Source organism: Drosophila tropicalis, unplaced genomic scaffold, assembly GCF_018151085.1.
Source record: "Drosophila tropicalis isolate 14030-0801.00 unplaced genomic scaffold, ASM1815108v1 contig_878, whole genome shotgun sequence".
NCBI classification, from domain to species: domain Eukaryota; kingdom Metazoa; phylum Arthropoda; class Insecta; order Diptera; family Drosophilidae; genus Drosophila; species Drosophila tropicalis.
In genome coordinates this window covers 16993620-17006986 of record NW_027173374.1, presented here as the reverse complement: position 1 = coordinate 17006986, position 13367 = coordinate 16993620, and positions in this window count along the sequence as shown.

Here is a 13367-nt window from a genome sequence, read left to right as displayed (position 1 = left end):
AAACAATGGGGAAAAAGTTGCGTCAGCGTCAGGCGGGAGCGCAACAAGCAACAGCAACAGCAGGAAGCGAACGCGTAGTAGGAAAAGCAATTTCACTGCGAGTTTCCTCAAGACAAATAAGTCTGCTGGATCAAAAAGGACTTTCCAGGCATGACACAATAGAAATGAATTATAAGCGACAAGGCTGGGAGTGAGTGCGGTGAGGGGTGGGACAGATGATAGTATAAAGCAATGGAGCCAGTGTCAGTGATAATAATGAAGTAGCATGACTGATGATGCTGCTATAGTGCAACAGCAAAAAACACAGAGAGAGAAACAGAATTCCCTTTGTTAAGATAGAGCGACGACTTTGAGATAACCTATATTATGCTTTACTCGTTATTATAACAGATCAGCAATTTGTTAATACTCTATTGATATAAGGCATATAAATCGGTCCGTCCCTGCTCTCAGAGTGGGGTCAACTCCACATATTGATCTCTGGGGACCTGCTGACCTTTTTATGTATAGGGTATTCAGAAATGAAGAGAGAAGAACATTGCGATTAGGCGGAAACATTTTCATATTCATTTTTGTCTTCTGTTTATGGAAATCAAACTAGTTAATGAAAAATTGAGTTAAAGAAATGTTGGCATTAATTAATCGAAATGTTCTTAATGAACTTTTATTGATTGTCCTGACGATGGTCGACCAATGTAATGAGTTTCACGTTTCTTGCCAATTGGCGCACGACCGCACATAGTGCCATGGCAAAACATCAACCTAGAAAGAGAGAGAGATGGGGGAGGGAGAGCAATGGATACACAGGTGCACCACCTGGCTTTCGGTTGTGTAGTGTCAAAACAAAGGCGTTTGTGGAATTTATGCAACATGAGCATCTATAACTTATCCAATTAAAACTCAATAAACGCGGCCCCTTCTAAGCCAGGCAAATAAATGAAGATGCCAGCCAGAATGCCAAAGGCAGGAAATGCCAAAGCCAATAGGTATAGATGGGCCAGCGGCGGCACCGGAGAGGATGAATGGAGGATGGCTGTGTTCAATAACAGCCAAGTTCATCCTGCTCTGCTTTTGCTGGCTTAACACAGCGATTACAAGTGCCTTCAGCTTGTAATCCACTTTTGGAAATGCAGTGAACGTTACCTCCGTTTTCCTTCCACATCGTACGTCTCTCTATCTCTCTCTTTCTCTCTGCCTTCAATTTCTCAGGGCATGACAGCCACAAATTGAAGATGACAAAATGTCTAAACAAGTAGGTGGAGGAGGCGATGCTGAGACTGCCAGCGCCTTCTTGTATGTTGGTGTGCGTGTGTGTGGGAGGAGGCGTGGCAGGCAGCATATCTAGCGGAATAATCAATAAATTACACACCTGTCTGGCCACAGTAAATTTCATACGTATGTACATATCTATATGTATGTATATATATGTATATATGTACATACATATGTATGTATGAATGTATGTATACACTGGCAGAGTTATGGCTATGACTTGAAGCAATGATGACGCCCAGGACAACAGCCAGCAGAACATAGAAATATTCTTCTTTTTCACGAAGATTCCTGGGCAGCGCATTCCGCAGGTGCCAAAGTAATACAGGAGACTACTACCTGACTGCTGGCCCAGCCCTATGTCTTCCAAGTCATGGTCATTATGTGAGCCTTTAACTTCCAAAATACACACTGGCCAAAAAAAGGAATAAGAAAACAAGCTAAGGGAATAATCATAGCAAATAAATCAGTAACTATTATATATTAATTTGTAAATTGAAATATTTTGAATTGGATTTGATCTTCAGTTTGATTTTAACATGGAATTGTTTATATGTCAAGTTTGACCACTATCACTGACCCTTGGTTGCACTAACGTTTATCAATTTATTCTAGTTTTTACTTCCTAGATCTAAAAAGCGTATAGCTAGAATATAGCACAAACTTGAAACAATTTGGCGATTAGTTTATGTAAAACATATGCACAAGTTTAACTCGAATTGCTTTTCATTATTTTTATCTGTGTAGAAAAAGTTTTGTCTGCTTGTCTGTCTGTCTGACTTTTTGCCTGCCTGCCTGTTTGTCTGTTTAGGTATGCGGCTTCAGCTTTAATATTTCATGGTAGCTGGGTTTTCGATTGTATGCTCCTTGGACTTGTCTAATAATTGCACTACCAAGAGCTGGACTTGCACATTGTTAAGGAATTTTTACGCGCCCAAGTGTGAGAAGGACTACGAATTGAAGTTGATGTTGGATGGTGAATGGTACGATGGTGGAGTTGTGTGTGGGTATGAGCGGGAGGTTCTGCTAGCTGGCTGGTTGGCTGGTTGACTGGCTGGCACTGAGCGAGTATTTGTGCGTGCCATTCTGACAGGCCGAGGAGCCAAGGCAATGTTGGCGGCACTGAATTTTTGATTTATGTGCCTTACTTATGCTTTTAGTTAGTAGCTTGGTCCGCTCTCTTGGCACACCGGCTATACATACATGGCATGGCTATGGCTCAGTCTTATATGGACGAGCCACCAAATTGATGCTAAGTGCTTGGGTGCGCGTGCAAAATGGGTTGGCGTTGGCAAGTACTAAGTATGTATGTAGGAGTAGTTCCCCTTTTGTCCCGCTGAGCCTTTCATACTTCAACATACAGACACATACACACCAACACACATACGCATATTAAATACCATCCTTGGAGACTCATCAGCATTCCTCGAGCGGTTTTTATTTCCGTTTTCATTAGTTGCTTTTACACAAGTGCCGCCCACACACACACACATACATACACTAGCCCTCGCATAATAGCATTAATGTCTCGTTTACTTCTTCCCAGGACTCTCAGTACTCTTAGCTTTTGTATTTGTGTTTGGGTGTTTATATGTGTGTGTGTCCTGCTTTCGAGTTTGTCAATGGCAGCCATTTCTATGTTTGCTCACGTATTCAGCTGTTGACATTCCAGTGCCTGGACAACCAACGGACCACCAACGGACCTCCAATGGGCGGCAAGTAAGAATATATAAAAATGAAAAATCTTTCATCTCTAATTTACACAGCAGCAGCGGCAGCAGCAGCATCAACAGGCGACATGCAATCTCTTTCTTGCTGTTATGTTCTTAAAGTTTTCAATGAATTTTGCCCTGTGCAATGCTGCGTATACTTTGATAAGTACCCAGCTTAAATAATAACAACAACAACATAAGTGGGAAATAGAAGAAGCTAGGATTTTCCGGGAACGCTAATCAAATCACGTACTTAGCCAAGTAAAATACATGTATGCGCACAAGCCGAAAAGAAGCAGCTGAAAAGTATGCTACACGGGGACCGACATTCAACATTCGACAACAACGACAACAACAACAACAACAACACTACAGGAGGCCACATAGCTATGCATAGCCCAGGCACACAGAAGTGAGCCTTAATAGCTTACAAAACACACTCACACACACACACACACACATGCGTTCAGAGCACCACAAAATGTTGCTACACTGCGTGAAATGATATAAAATTCTATAAATAAATACGCCAACAAAAACGATCTTTACTATTTTGGAAAACCAAATTTCATGTTGTTAGGAGAAAAAGGGTTATTTAGGTAATGAAGAGTTCTTAAAGCTTTATATCTCAGAACTTCTTAAAAAAAGGAGAAATGAAGTAAAAGCATGCAGATGCTGCATCATCTATTTAGTTTTCTGAAACTTTTAGCTTTCAGGAGTTGTATTGACTTGAGGCAAGGCTTTGCACTAGACGTTTTCTTGGAAAAAGGGAATTCGTTTTGAATTGAGAACCTCCTGACACTTAGAAAAGAATTGTTTTTTTTTTGCTGTGTATTTCTTATATGCCAAAGTGTGGATATGTGTGTACTTGTTGTATACATATATTTCTACGCCAGCCACAGAAACGGAAAACTTTGACGGCACAAAGGCAAATTACGAGCGCACATTTAAACTGGGGCGCGAGTGCTACTTAAATAACTCATTTAGGTTGGCTTGATCCCCACCAGAGAGACCTTAGAAAAGCGTGTGTGTCTCTGGCTGGGTCTATGTGCTTGTGTGTGTGTATAAGTATACATAAAATCAACAATAAACTTTGTCATCTCAATTTGCTTATTACCAGCAGGCAGGCAGCTACCAAAAACTTTCTTATTAATGGCAGGCGATTGCAACGTGTTCACCTCCCACTTTCTCTCTATATCCATCTCTTCTTCTTACATTATGTGGGGAGGGGAGGGCAGGAACACGTGTGTTGTTGTAAAAGTTGACATCAGCCTCAATTTTGGTCTCAAGCCCTCAACCTGACCAACAGGGCTCCCTTCGAGAAACCGCAATGTGACAGTGAGTTGAGTAGGTGAGTGTCCTGTATCCTTGTGGCGTATATCCTTTGCAATATCGCTGCCACGCCTTGCGGTTAGCAGCGGAGTCAAGTCGCAAATTGCACAATCCATAATTAGTGTCTGTCACGGCGATATCCACCGCAAAGACCCTTCCCGCTGCAGAAAAAAAGGGAAGGAGAAAACTAAACTGCACTTGAGTTGCTTGGAAGCTGTTGCTGTTGCTGCTGCTCCTAATTGCAAGTAAATATTTTATGCGCCAAGCTAGTTTTAATTGCCAGCTTAAATAAATACAAAATCATTAAAAAAAAGAAGAAGGAAGAAAATTATAAATATGCGCAAAATATACACCGTTCATATAGAAAATTATATGCCTGTTGAGTGGCAGGCAAAATGGTTTGGGGCAGCATCTCATGGCCCATATTTGTAGTGGCAGCAAGTTTTAATGATGCAGCGACGCCATTTCTCAGAACATGCACCACTTGGGTCCGCCACTGCTCGCCTTTTTCCATACGGATAAAATGCAAAAATCACGCAAATTATCGAAACATGCGCAAGCACACTTAAACTCCTGGCGACTTTGCCGCATAAATCTTGCCAAAGTCAAAAAACATCAAAAAAAGAGAAGAAAAAAAAAAAAAAACAGTCAAACTCGGGAAAAAACTACATAAAGAAACGAAAAATTATAGAAATCTTGAGGTACACACACACACACACATAGGTACCTCTACACACTGTCTAGAGTCAGGCATAAAGGCAAACTTTACCATGCCGCAAATTGCAAAACTTTAACGTTATCGTATGAAGTGCGAACATGGCCCAATCGATTGGAAATTGCAGCAGCAGACGGTACATCCAGTCATCGAAAAGCTAAGCGGAGAGTGGTAAATGGAGGATGTCTGCAACAGCCATAGAAAGTTTGGAAATAACTCTACAGTCCGAACATCTACCTTTACAGGCAAACAGATTACAAAAAACGAAATAAAATGAGAATAAAAAAATAAATCATTAACTTATGGTCAGAGGAATGCAACGGACAAGGAAAATATCAACAAGGAGTAATCATAAAATGGCTTTAAATTGCTGAAAATATTTGTAAATGCTTCAAAATTATAACATTTTTATTGGACCATTCCTGTTATTGTTTTCAATTTATTTCTCTATCTACAGCCTTTTCCATATTTAAATTCCCATTAATTTGAGTTCAAAATGGTTGTACAAATGACTATAAATTTAATCATATATGTTTGCTTATCTTTCGATTTAGGCTACAATCTATTAGTCATTTGATTCTGCAAGTTAAATGAACCATGACATTAGATGAAAACATTGGCTTTCATATTCCAATGTGAGTCATTGTGCTCTTCCATTATTTTGCCTGTGTGAGCAGAAACTATGGTAAAGTTTTTGCACAAACTGCCAAATGCAATTTAGTTGATAGGATCAAATTCTTATAGCTATATCCATGATTTTTCTTGGTTTTTTTTCGAGGGTAGGGGTTCTGGTGGTTGTGACTGCTACAGCGCGCTGCACTTTGCGTTCTATCTGACTGGCTGGCTGGCTGACTGGGTCTTGGTCTATGCAAAGTGCCTTGCTGGCTGCAAGAATTTTACGATTTAAATGCGATTTACGGCGCTAATTCGTTGTGGCAATGGCAGACAGACAGAGCGAGCGAGCGAGCGGATGGGTGGTGGGTGGGTGGTGGGTGGGTGGTGCGGTGGTGAATGGCAATTGAATGGCCATTGTCGGTTTGCCTTATAAACCATAGCATACTTTTCAGCTTCATTTGAGAGCAAAAGCATTTATCAAAGAAAAAAAATGAAAAATGAAAATATTGTCGCACAATGGGCAAGAGATCAATGAAATTTGTACTTTCAACATTTTAACAAAATGGAAAATTACGTAATTAATGAAACATAAAACATTTCATTAAACACTCGACTACTTATTGTATGAAATCTTTTAATAATAGTAAAATGAGTAATGATACAAAAAAAGGAGAGAATGAAATTTAATTCTTTGCAGTCTTGTCTTTTGAAAAGGCTTTTGGCCATTGTGCATATTGAAAAGAGCCATTGTGCTGGGGCTCACCCTCTCTATCTCTCACTCTCTCTTATGGTTACCTTCTCGCTTTCTTAACAAACCTTTTTGATTTCTCTCAACTATTTCTAATGCGATTGCTGCCGTGCATTATGCCCGGTTCTAACAATTGGTTTTGTCGTGCTTCTCCACTTTTGCTCCTTGTCATCATCATAATCATCTTCATCATGGTCTTTACTTTCACGTTGTCTGCCGACCCAAGAGTGCACTCATCGAGTGCCTCCTCCTTTTGAATTCAACCCAGCCACTCTTCGTCTTTCATCTCCCTTGGATTCAATGCGCTGCCTGCTTATAATGGTAGGCAAATTTTGTTATCAGCAAACGGCGGCTGCTATTAATGCGAGTGGCTGCACCACTGAATCCGCCTTGATGGCTGATGAGTGCCTATATCTATATCCAAATCTATGTATATAGATGTGTCTGTGTGTGTGTGTGTCTGTGTGAGGTTGTGTGCACGATTATTCGTCTCTAATGGCTTGATAAATGTGATTTCGAAAATGGAGTCGGTGCAGAGCATTTAATTGAATAAGCACGACAACAGTTATCAGCATATATGTATGTACATTATATATATAAAATAACAGATCTAGAGCGAAACTAATTGCCAACTAATTGTGCGCGTGTTTAATATAAACTCTCTCTTGCTTTCTCACTCTATTTATATCTTTCTTTCTTTATTGGTATTTCTTTTTTGGTCCTGTTGCTGTATTAACTTGGCCGCAAATAATAAAAACACAAAAACAACACAACAACAAAAAGTCATGGCTTGATTTATAGAAGCGACTTTTGTGGCTTATATTTTGTGGCTCTGACAGCAAACTAAGTGCGAATCATTTATGGACTGGTGGCCAGCACCAAAACGGCAGGAGGCACATGAAAGTGGTCGAGTGTGGCATGGGGGTGGAAACAGGAAGAGCAACGAGACGATGCCAGTCGAGGCAAAAAGTTTTAATAATAATTTGCAAATAAATTACAACCAACTTGTGCGGCCATTAGAGTGTGCCTTCAGCAATTTTTGATACACTTCAAATGCAAAGGCAACTACAAAATCATAAACTAAATGAATATATTAAATATCAACATGTACAGGTATGTAATCGATCGCATATCAAGCTGTAATTTGCTGGTTTATCTTTGAGCTTTAATCTGGTAATCAATACTTTAATACTAACTTCGGATTAGATTCCTTGGTTTATTCTTGGCTTAAAAAGAAAAGAGAGTGCAATGTGTTGAAAGTTTCTGCTAGAAATAAAATAAAACAGAATAAACTTGTTAAATGTAAGACCCTCTTCTAGTTGCAGTTCTTTCAAGGGTATAAAATAGTCGTTATCATAGACTCCCTTTTGGTTTTTTTTATTGTTCGCATTGTTGTTGGGCGTACATTAAGAACTCATTGGCATAAATTGCAATTTAATGTTGGCTGCCTGGATGGTTGGCGTAAACATCTTTTAAATTTTTGCCTTCTGCCAAATAGTTGAAGCATATTTATGGCTGCTCTGAATGTCTGACTGTCTGTCTGTCTATCTGGTTATAGGTCCCCTCCATTCCATGTTGGGTGTGAGCCTTGGTGTGTGTGTGTGATGCTGTAGCTGTTGCTGAAACATGAAACTCGAAACTGGAACTGAAACTGAGGCCCAGCTCAATTTTATGGTCTTCTCACTTGTGTGTTTATGGATTCGCACCTTAATTTGCCCAGTGTTGTCTGATTTTCTGTGAATTAATGTGCTTATATATCACTGAAAATGTTTCGTTCGCTTTTCACTTTATCATTTTGGTCTTTCTCTGCCATTTTGCCATACTTCATTTGTTTTGCCTCTTGTTTTTTTGCATGTTTTTTGGTTGTTGCCAGTTTAAATTCCATTTGATTGTTCTGGTGCGCACTTTAATTAAGGAACCAAGAGAGTTAATTACACTCAGTGTAATATTTCTGGCCATTAATATGGTTGGCGAGGCCAAGTCCGAATGAAAGCGAGGAGAAAATTTGTTAAAGTCAATGGCGAAAAGTGCATAAAAATGGCAGCCAGCCAAGTGCAGCAAAGTGCAGGCAAGCATCCAGGATCCATAGGGGCGTGGGTACGGGGCAGTAGCTGTAGTGAAGGTAATGAGCGAGCAAGTGTCCTGCCGTCTACCTCGCACTCTCCGGCTTGTTTTTTCTTTCTTTCTGTTCGCTCTCTGTCTGTCTCTTTTACACCATAATTGTGTATGTAATTGTAAACGCTGAATTAAACAAGCGTCATTAAAATGTAATTAATTGTAATTTACGTTCACGTTCCACTGCCCTCACGTTGCGAAAGGTGTTGGCGTCTCCTTTAGCTACTTCTGCCTTCTTTTACTCTAGTTGTTCGTTACGTTTTAAGATCACCAACGAGAGCAGAGTGCGTGCAATAAAATTTGTTATATGACAGCAGGACCAGTATAATACACACTGCTACCCCTCCCCCCCCTTTCCGCACTCCATCCTCTCTCTACATCCTCGCTCATTCAGTTTTTAGTCCAGTCAAGCTTAATGACTTTTTCATTGCGTGTATTTTGGTTTTGTGTAAGTGTGTGTGTGTGTCTGTCTGTCTTTTTCTCTGTTTAAAAAGCATGTTTCCTGTAAAAATTAATTGAATTGCAATTGATATGGAAAGTTAATTTACATCTGTATTGGTTAATTTAATCAAGGTCATGACTTGTGGGCGGATCTGTGTCCGCAATTTGGCTTACCTATAAATGAAGCAGTGTACAACACGCTGGCACTTGCTGCGTATACGTAATCAATTGAGCAGAAAAATACTTTGCAGCCAAAACTCAATTAAAAAATGTGGCCAACAGAAGAGTGGGGGGCGGGAGAGGCACAGACATATTTTGCATTTTGGAAGAAAAACAAAATAATTAAATATGCCACACAAGACGACGACACTGACTGAATGACGACACCAAGAAAAATGGCGCGTTTACATGCAAATTATGGCCAACTTCGACTGCAATACAGCTTTGACTTCAACTTGCTCTCACTCCCTCCTTTATTCCTCTTTTTGTGCAATAAAATGTGCTGCGCGGAGTCTAGCGGTTGCATAAATATTTACATGTGGCAACACTGCCACTGACATACCGGGCAACATTTGCATATTTTAATTATAAGTGCAACAGCAGCGGCAACGGCAACAGCAGCAGAGCATTTGTCATTTTCATAACGGACAAGCGCGCCACAAGGAGCTGGGAGGCAGGCAGCGAGGCCATCCAACTGCTCGCTTACTTACTTGCCCTCCTACTCATACTCATACTAATACCCTTACTCATACTCTTACATACTTAGCCATAGTTCAATGAGCAGTGCAATGTCCCTTTGCCTTTGCAAGGACCTTCGCTGCAGACCAAGCCAAGCCACGCAACCAACTAACCAAGGAGTCAGCCAGTCAGCCAGTGGGAGCCAGGAACACTAGCACATGCTTAACTATGTACACACACACACACACATAGGGATACATATATCTAAGAATATCAACTTGTATATATATATTCACATTTATCTATATACAAGTTTGATAGTCCTTAAGCAAATAGAGTATTTTGATATTTTCACTTATCCTGATTATCTGTTGAGCAGATGGAGCAAAAGGATTTTAAACTAAAAAATAAAAAGGATATTTTTGGAAATTCGCGTGGGAATGAAAACTTTAATTGAGTTCACAGTGCAAGCTGCTACTACCACTAAATAGTTCCTGATTTCCTTTCGATTAGAGTATTTAGTTGCCATTATTATGAAAATGGCTCCATTTTCTTTAGTTTCCTATTTAATTTTGTTATGTGCTTGCAGCTGCTGCTGCTGCTGTTGCTCCTTCAGCTTGTGGTGCTTCTGGTTCTTCTGATTCTTCTGTTTCTTTTGGCTTGAAGGATAACGCGTGCAATGACATGGACCAGAGCGCTAAAGAATGAGGGGCAAATCTATCCTTTTCTCTTCCTGTCTCTCTCTCTCTCACTCTCTCTCTGTGCAGTAAAAGGCAATTCCCTTGCGTGCGTACACATCCTTTGTATTAGTTTAATTTTGAGCTGTTACTTTTGCTATTTATTTAGATTTCATTTTATTTGCTTGCGGGCGCAGTTTTTTCCCGCTTCAAGTTTAATTGACTGGAGCTAAGTTGAATGGCTAGAACTAAAAGAATTCACACGCTTACATACAAATTCTCAGAGTTTCCTGCTGCTACTCCCCTGTCTCGTCCTGTCTCCCTGCCTGCCTGCCTGCCTGCCCGCCTGGTAAAGTTGGGAGAGCTATAAACTTTGTTCAACTTGTGTGCACAGTTGCTCATCAGTGGGACGAGAGAATTGCTGTTCGTCTTTAAGGAATCAATGGCATAATCCCTTTAAATGGTTTTATTTTGCTGCCCACGTTGAAAAGATGCAATCATGCATTTTCATAATCGTATAAAGTATTGATGTGTATATATGTACATACATACATACATATGTCAAACATTATATTCCAACAACGCAACTGACTCTACCTTCTGCCTTCTGTGCAAATATCAAACAATTGAATTTCTGTGCGGAATAAGGGATTTAAAGTGGAGGCAGAGTTCGTTGAAGCATATGGGCATATCATCGAATGCAAATACACTAGGACAGATAATAAGGAAGCGCAGCAGGAGCAGCAGCAGAACGTTATGAAAAGGGGACAAAACTAAGGAGCTTATACTGTATGACTGAAGATGGCGGCTCCACAGCAGACACACTATTACCCCCACTCCACACCTACGCTCCTCGTATTACTTTTGAGAATTTCTACTTGGGCAAAGACAATCGACCAGCCAGTTAGCTAGCTGAGGCAATCCTATTGGCATACCTTTTTGAAGCTACACAATTTGCTGCTCAATTGTCTTGTTCGAGGTCGCAGATACTCAACAGATACGTGCTCTCCTGCCGTCTCTTATAATTTAATAGACTCTTGAGCAACATTAAACACAAATCGTTGCAAATCAATATCATCATCATCATCAGCTATATTATCATCATTTTAAGTCTGGTTCTCATCTTGTTAGCCATTTCTCAAGTTTCAAGCATTTGTAACTTGACTAAAAAGCAGCTACCTAATGATTGTCGCTATTCGATAGGACACACACACCCACACGCCTACACACACAACAGTAAGACATATTGATTGGGATTTGTTTAATTTTGTAAGTATTAAGAAAATTCCAGCAAAGATCCTTTTAATACGACAATTCTCAATTAATTGCCATCTGAAACTATCTATTTAGATGATACTGCTTAAGTCTCCTCAAGTTTACATTGATCCTTGAAGAAAAGTTAACTAAAAGAATGATAACTTTATATTTCCGTGCGATTTATAGTGTATTACTTATTTATGTTGAAAGTCGTTTTCAGGCCTGAGTTTCCTGGCACTTTTCGAGGAAAACTTATTAATAAATTTAAAAATTAAAAAAAAAGATGGAAACTGACATGAAAAATGTACTTGGTACTGCTCCTTGTCAGTCCTTTCTGCAAATTCCTTGGCTAACCATTATATTAATTAATACATTTTCTTTGTTTTCCATTTTTGGGCATTGAAATTAATATGCAAAAAGTTGTGTCCAAAGTTTTCCATACAGCGAATGGCAAAAACATAAATACAAATTTTGAAAAATAAATACAAAATAGAATTGCAACAAACTAAATAGCTTTGTTTTGTTTTAGTAGCTGGTCCTTTGACCAGCCGCATAAATTGAGACGCTACAGAGAAAAACTTGATTGGTTTAAAGACATATTGGCAAATATCTGAATTTCGTTAGTAATATCTACAAAAATTTAAGTGAATTTTAGAATTAGCGCTAATAATTAAGAGTTAGTATTAATATGAGCTGAAGATCAAAGAGAAAAATGCGGTTTTCTGTCAGTGTATTTTGTATCTAATAGAATTGATTTAAAAGGATTCATCCTTTTATGATTTGTAATTTGCATATTGCATTAAGGGTTTTGTTTACACAAAAATTCTTTTAAATTGTTTAACTTTAATAAACAAGAAATGGGAAAACAAAAGGGTCTTTTGACCTTTGACTTTTTGGCACGAAAATCTAAGTCAAAAGTCTGTGTAAATATAATCCATGTAAACTTTCCATCAAAGAATTATTATTATTTGCTTTATTTATTATGCATTGAAAATCTATGTCAAATGCATGCCAGTGTGTGTGTGTGTGTGTGTACGAGTGCGTGTGTCAAAGGAAGTCATAATTGTTAGTTTCAAAATTTGACTTTGGGGCAAAAACACAAAACAGGATTTTGTTGTTGTGGATTTGCCAGGATGTGTAATTAAGAATCTTACCACGGAAATAACACTTTGAGTGGACAGTTGTGGCTGTAGCTTTGGCATCGGCATTCCCTTTGACTGCGTAAAAATAGCTGGGAATCGGCACGTGATTTGCCTACCAGAGCATTCCATTCTATAACCCCCGAAGTAGGTTTTGTTGTCGTCCCTTTTTTTTGCTTTGCTTTGCGTGTGATTTAAAAATAATTAAACACGTACAACGAATAACTGTAATTTTCAAGGGACACACACAAACTGATGGTAGAATTTTAAAATTAACATTTTTATTTATTTGAAATCAACGCTCGACTCACCATCTTCATCACCATCACCATCACCATCACTGTCGCAATCGCCATCCCCATCACCTGGAGCTGGTCTTGCTCCTGGTGCTTGGCTCATTGAGCCGACAGCCGTTGCGTGAGAGTCAACCATGGCTCGTTTCCGTCTCCTGTTTATTTTTTTTCAGATTTTTTTGGGGCGGGAGAAGGAGGTTGGGGCAAGGATGACGATTTGCCGCTAGCATGGTCAGGTCGTTGCTTCTGGCTCTGGCATTCCAGATGATTACCATGGCTGGCACGAAATCGCTCAAAATATCCTTGTGGGTATTGAACAAATCGCTGACACTGACACACACACACACATTCATTGAAAAATCGGCTGAATGGC